The following is a 7,157-nucleotide window of genomic DNA, read 5'->3' on the forward strand; positions in this document are numbered from 1 at the left end:
TTCATCTCCTGTCATTTTTGGAGATAATCAAAAGCATTTCCAGACCTTGCCAGTAGAGGCTTCCAGGAAGGATGAAGAAGACAGAAGACTAAACCTGTGACTTTTATCCTTTGTTTTTTCAGATTTCAGATCCCTAAGAATTTTTTCCCCATAATGAATCTTCTGATAATTACCTTCCATGGAGCCTTTTAAAACAATCAATGGACCCTCAAGGCTCTGTGCAGCTGAGTTTCTGGGCTTCAGATAATGTAAAGCAGGAGAAACTTCCCTTTTGCAAGAGCAAGTCTGGAAGGGAGTTTCAGAGTTTGTATTGGCTGTATCCTCTCAGGTATGACTTTTTCTCCATGGATGACACTTGCTGAGCCACTGGCCCCTTGCCACATCACTGACCCTGAGACTTTTCTGTATGGGAGCGTGAGGTGAACTCTGCAGTTCAGGAAGGATTTTGACGCTCATTTGAGATTTGCCACATCTCACCCCAGAGATGAAATGTGCCCATTATGCTGACAGCTTTGCCCTTCAGAATGAGGCATATACAGCTGGAATTCAACTGATTGCAGAAAGGCATTAAATGTATTATTAAATGGACAAATTCTGACCAAAAAAAAAAAAAAAAAAAAAGTGGTTTAATTATCAGTGGTGTTTGCAGTTAGTACTCAGCGCTCCTGACCTTGCAGCAGTCCTCTTTTTGTTTCTGAGGGGTTCAGACCTTTGTGTGATATGTCCAGAGGATGAGGTATATTATGGTATGAGATAGATAGAGCAGCTTTTTAAAGAATGCTTAGAAATGTGTGTCCATACCTGTGGGTTTTATATATGTACAGTTTCCTCTCACCTTTTAAAAATATGTGGCTCTTTAGCACTCATCACGGGAGTCTAGGTATCCCTCCTAAATGATAAGTAGCTGGATTAGAGCTAAAGAAGTTTTCTTCAATTTCTCTTCAAGTCAAGTGTGGCTTGTTCCTGTTCTCTTCTAAAAGTTTGCTCTGCCACAAACTTTAGAGTTGACCATTGGAGGTGTTGTGGGAGATCCAAATGGCACACAGTGCAGCCAGCCCTTGGGTACATTATGCAATCCCCTGAAGAGCACAGGAAAGGAAAATAGGATTTTTCAATTTCTTTTTCAGTACTCAGGGTAGCAGCAGAGTTGAGAATAGGATATAGAGGATGAGGTATTGTTGGTTTCAGGCTGTGCTTTTGAGATGTGATGTTCTAAATTGATTTTCTCTTTAAACTTGGCAATTGTATATGCAGGAATAGGGAATTACAATAACAAAGTTTGGAATTCATAAATAGACTTGTAACTGTGGTCAAGTGCAGATCCCTCAGATGGTGAGGAAGGCATAGTGTGCCTATCAGTCTCCACAGATTGCTCTACAGAGATTGCTCATAATCAACCATTTATTCAGCTGCAAGATGCTGTTCACATATAAAGTAGGCCAGGATGTCACCTGACTGTGGTTGACAGCCACAATCAACCACCTGACTGAGTCTAGAGCTTATTGCATATGTGTAAGTCCAAGGTTACCTGAGTTAACTCAAGAAGAAGGAGAAAATTAAAAGGAAAATTTGGGCAGTTGCACCAGAAACCTCATTTCTGTGAACTGGGGAGCCTCCAGAATGACTTGTGAACATCCCTGTCAGGCCAAAAATTATTGCCCCCCATTCCTCCAGATAATACTGCTCCCTGTAGGACCTGACAGGTCAACATCTCTGGCAAACATAATGAACTTGCTTTGTGCCAGGGCTGTGCAGGACATGTCCAGCCCTTCCAAGTGGTTTTGAGCCTGTGACACCAGGCTGTGGCCAGGACTGATGCAGGAGCTGTGCTCCTTGTCACCCTGGGAATGCCACCACCTTTCTGGATCCTTCCTTGCCTTGGACATCTTCTGTCCATCCTCACAGCACAAAGTCCTGGAGCAGGGGATGAGGAAGGGAGTTGTGGCCATAGGCTGATGTGGGCAACCAGACAAGTGCTGCCCTGATAGAGATTCTGCACTTTATCTTCTATTTGATCTCTTTTTCAGGTGGCTGAAAACAATAGAAATTAAAAGGTATTTACATGCTGCAGAAGCCTCCATTCCATCTGCAGAGGGAACTGAGCCTTACAGGTACATAAGGCCTCAGTGACAGTCAGTGGGCTGGATCCTATAGAATGGAAAGGGGAAGACAAAACACCACACTTGGTGGGATTTCCAGAAGGATTGCATTACTTAAGGTTCACACAGATTTAAGAGCAGGTGCCTAACTACATAAGCACATTTGTAAACCTATCAAGTGTGCATTTTTATGCGTAGATGTCTAAATATTTACCTTTGTACAGTGTTTAGTAACTCTGAAATAAGTTTTCCTGTTCAGCTCCAGTGCAGGAGCCTGTACAGTCATGCAAACATGGCCCTGCCTCTCAGCAGGGGATATTAAGTCTGGCACTACATGGATTTAACTCAGACATTTGGCTTCTCAACCAGAACTGCTCTTGAATGCTTTTTAAAATGCTCCCTTATTCAGCTAGAGCAAAAGAAGTGGTGTTAGCACCACCCTGTCAGTGCCCTCCACACCTTTGGGTAAAGATTGTCCCTGTGTTGAAGACAGCATCCATGGAAACTACAGAGGTGGCTGCTCTCCACTCTTTTCCAGGCATACTATTGTCAGGTTCTTGTACGTTTCTCAGCATTTGAATCTAAAAAAGCTATTATAAATCTTAAAAGGATCAGAGGTAACATTTACTTGCTATTTACACACCTATTCCCAGTCAAATAACTCCCAGTGCCTCAGCCACCTTGCCTGATAATCAGGACAGCATATGGAATAGTATGTGCTTCTCCTTTTCACCTCCACTCTCTCCATCACTGCTGCAATCCAGTACCCAGAGCACTGTCCTGAATACAGATTTCCTTCTTCCTGCTCTGCTGATTTCCTTCAAGGCATTTTCCCCCTCTTGTGGATTGACAGATTTACCAACACCAGCTAAGATTCATTTAATATGCCCAGCATAAGCCAAACAGGATCCTGGCCTGTCTCTCCATATTCTTTTCTCACAAAGAAATGGTTTTAGCTGCAATTATTTGCATTGTCTGCTTAAATATTTAGGAAATGCAATAGTTTGGTAGTCAGGTGTTGCTGTAATCTATCCTGAATGTTAAGTCTATAAGCCAATTCTGCAGATGCCTACTTGGATTTTTGTTTTGTTTTTTTTCCTGGTAGTGATGAGATAATATCCTCAGGAAGCAGGACACAGCAGCACCCTGAGCTGGATGCTGCACTCCTGGTCTCTGTGTTGAAGATGTGGAGGGGCATCCACACACAGCAAGCCTGCAGAATTAATCCCAGATGCCAAATGTGGAGATGAATACCACGTGGCAAAGCTTTGAATTTTTCATTTTTCATTCATTAAAATGCAGTCAAAAAGAAAAAAAGCTCCATTCTTATCCTCCTGAGTGCTGTCACACTCCTATGCACACATACACTGCTGCCTCTCCAGTTAATACCAAGGGATGTAATGTCACAGTAAGCAGAGAACTGTACCAGACTTCCATGGATTATGGAGCACATTTTTATGGATCCAGTTGCAAAATAATCATTGCTATTTTTTTTTGAGGTTTTAGTATCTCGCAAAAATATTTCTCTTTTTTTTCCTCTGTCCAATTTAAAATCTCTTCTGGCATTAAGCAAAATGTTTCTTGTATTAATCCCTATCAGTATAGTCCTACTTTGCTGCAGATGCTCTGCTGGATGTCCTGACTTTTCCCCCCAAATCATCACCTGAATATGCTTATCTACCTGTAGGAATTGTCTCCTTGGCTACCACAACCTTCCTGCAGGCATGGAGCAGCTATCCATGGGCAGCAGCATGCACAGGCAGTCAGAGCCATCCCTTTAATCTGAGGTTACAGGCCACTGTCAAGTGCTGGTGGACAGAGTGCAGGCGAGACTGTCAGAGGTGCCAGCTGAATGCAGAGCAGTCACACGGATATCACCTCTCAGTGATAACAGCAGAAGAAAAAATGCCTTTATTTGCTGTAAAGAACATGGCAGGGCATGCCCAACTCACCCACAGTCCTGAAATCGGATGGAGAAAAGGAAAGACTTGCACCTCTGTCTGCTTGTTTGTAAACCTGTCTGTAACACACTCCAGGGCTCCACGTTCCTTTTCTGATAGATGTGCAAAGCCTGCAGGGAGTAACTTTGTCCAGCTTCCAGGCTCACACAGGGCCATATCTGGGACATCCTTGGGGTTATGGCCTTGATGTTGGCACATCAGAGTATGTGACATCAGAGGATATCCTGCCTGCAGCTTCCCAACATTACTGGAAAGGCTTTTATGGAAGACTGTACCTTTTTGCAGTGTGTCACTGATAGACAGTGGTGATGCTGTCACTCTTAGGGAAGTGACAATGCTCCTGCCTCCACAGTATGTGCACCTTGGTGCATGTGTTCTGATTTAAGAGTTTAAAAAACCATCTTGAAAGAATTCTCTCAGTGTGTAACTGATATTGACACATCAAGGACAGAATTATCATTCTGCTCGCAAGGAAGGGAAATGTTAAAAAGTAACCTTCAGCCCATTTCTAGTATTTTCTATTTATCATTCACCAAATGTACATTTTTAAAATTGTAATACTTGCCTAAGATTTTTTTTTTAAGTGTTGAATTTTGGGGTTTTTTTCCTCCATTAGCCCTCTCTCTGTCATCAGGAAATGGCTTGGGGAAGTCCCCACAAGTCACTTGGGAGCACTTGTTGAACAGTTGGAGTTACAGAGGAGCATTTGCCTTTGGCAAGAGCTGTATCTGATCCTCAGGACAGCATGGGAAAGTGCATACAGGACATTCTAGTCCTTGCAGGCAGATATTTGTCCCTGTAAAAAAAAGCATCCTCGTGGCATGGGAAATCTGTCCCAGGAATCTTCAAACAAGTAAGTACTCGACTTCTAGAAGCAGGGAAATGAGGAAAAATGCTTGTCCTCTGCTTCTAAACTCTTCCAGGCATCTGGGTTTGGCCATTATTGGATAAAGAGTTGTTGAGTTAGATAGACTACACATCTAACCAAGTGGGATATTTGTTAGTAGAAGAGGTGATATTTGTTATTTTGGGATATTTTTTATTAGAAGTGGGCCTGAAAGAACTAGCTGATCAGCAAACCATTTTTCGTGCATTTTTTGCACCTCCATTGACTTCATCCACAATGATGGGTCCCAGATCAGAATCATGCCAGTGGCTGAGAAGTTTTTTTTCCGTACAAGCAAGAATTTCCTGTTCTGTTCAAGTTGGTTGGGTCCACTGAATAGCTCTGTAATCTATTTCAGCACTAAGAAGCAAGTGTAAGCCACATCTTGGGGATGACATGTTCTGTCATGGTCAAAGGGCAGCAGATGGAAATGAAAGTTGGTGAAGTAAATGGTTAGGAGAAGGTGTTTGTCATATAACAAACAGAAGTGACTCATGCAACGTCCCCTTCCCCCTCCAGTCGTTACATGAATCACCTCACCTGTGTCCAAGGAAAGGTCAAACCAATTTCTCAGTTCTTGGAAGAGTTTTCAATCTAAAAGTACTGCAGGATCATGACATTATTTAGCGTGAAGAGTTGTATGAGCTCTGATTCAGTTTAACATGGGATTACAGTACAATTCTATTAGAACTGTCTCGATTATAAAATGTGATTAATGTACATCTTGACTAGCTCTCACTGCCAACACAGATTTTCCTTTTCCAAACTCCTTTAGTGCTCTCTCTCTTGCTCTTCCTTGCTATTTCTAATTGTTTGGCTTAGAAATAAAAAGTGAGGAGATGGAGGAAACTACACTTTCACTGGAGGAAGAAGCATAGATTCATTTTCAAAGGGTGAGGAACTGGGATTAAAAAAGAATTACTCTTCATGGTTTCAAGTGCAAACCCATCCCAGTTATGCCAAAGGGGACATTCACTCTCTTTTGCTTCTCCCTCCTTTTTTGCTTGTCCCTCCCTCACATTTGGGCTCTACTGGCCTCTTCTCTGTATTATTCAGAGCCTAAAGGGAGAATAAGTGCTGCTCTGGAAAATTTCAACGTGTCAGAAGTGACGCAGTGTTGGTAGCAGGAAGGTTCTTTCATCCCATTGCCTGGTTTTCCATGACTCTCCTCCTGCTCCCAACCCCATTTTTTTCCATATTACATGCTTGTTACCAGGAAGAATACAGGGAGAAATTAATCCTAGTATGGATTTCTTTCAAGGCACATTTCTCTCATTTCCATTTTGGCTTGATCTTCTGTTAACTGTCATAAGATAAAATCAGGCAGCTTGACATTTTTATTTTGTTCTCCACACAACAGGTTGGGTTAACCTATGTGGGATTCCCATATGTAATTTACCAGCTAATTTATGTGGAAAATACCAGCTCTCTTACCCAAGCTTGAATTTGTGTTTGACTGAGTTTCCTCAGCATAAAAGCAAATCTCATTTCCAAATGAAGACATACTTTTTTCCCTTCTGAAGTAGTTTGTCCTCCTGCATAGATGTGACATAAAGGAACATATATATCCTTCTGCCATTTAATTTTCCTCTTTTCAATTGTACACTCAAAAATCTGGGAGTGAATGGAAAGGAGATGTCCTGGCAAATCTGGTCACTGCCATTGCCATATCTGTAAATGAATTAGGGGACAGTGAACCTCTTAAAATAAGATGTTTAAATTCTGTACATAGGATCATGCTTGATTTTTATTACAAAATCCACCTATTTCTGTCTGCATCTCATGCAACACTGCACCCATCCTGGAAAAATAATTTGAAGGGTTTCTGTGTTATGAAACCTAGGCACTTATTTTTTAATTATTGCACTTAGCTCAAGGCTATGCTTCTCTGTCAATGGCTAACCTGGATCTGTTATAACTCCATTACAACTCAAAATTCAACAGCATTAGCTGTTTTCATCACACTCAATTGTTATTAGAAATGCTTGTGCTGAGTCTGACTCCAAATATCATTAAAGCAACTAAAATGTTTATTCTTCCTATAGATTATGTAGCCTAAATACAAATTAATGAGGATGCAATACTCCATCGTTATTAGTTTTGAAAGAATTTATTTGCTTGTTTGTAGGAGCCAGAAAGTAAGTTGAGGTGAATGAAGTGGAAAGAGCACTTTTGCTCAGTGAACTATAGGCTTGAGATTGAACAAAATCA

At 41.5% G+C, this 7,157-nt stretch overlaps 1 long non-coding RNA gene across 1 annotated transcript; it reads left to right on the forward strand.

Annotated features, from left to right (window-relative positions):
* Positions 1 to 990: 990 nt before the first annotated feature.
* LOC140680350 (uncharacterized) lies at positions 991 to 3,416 on the forward strand. Its single transcript, XR_012051526.1, has 2 exons — positions 991 to 2,111; positions 3,205 to 3,416. It is a non-coding gene; the product is annotated as an uncharacterized lncRNA (long non-coding RNA).
* Positions 3,417 to 7,157: the final 3,741 nt, after the last annotated feature.

Source organism: Taeniopygia guttata, chromosome 1 (assembly GCF_048771995.1).
Source record: "Taeniopygia guttata chromosome 1, bTaeGut7.mat, whole genome shotgun sequence".
Lineage (NCBI taxonomy): Eukaryota > Metazoa > Chordata > Aves > Passeriformes > Estrildidae > Taeniopygia > Taeniopygia guttata.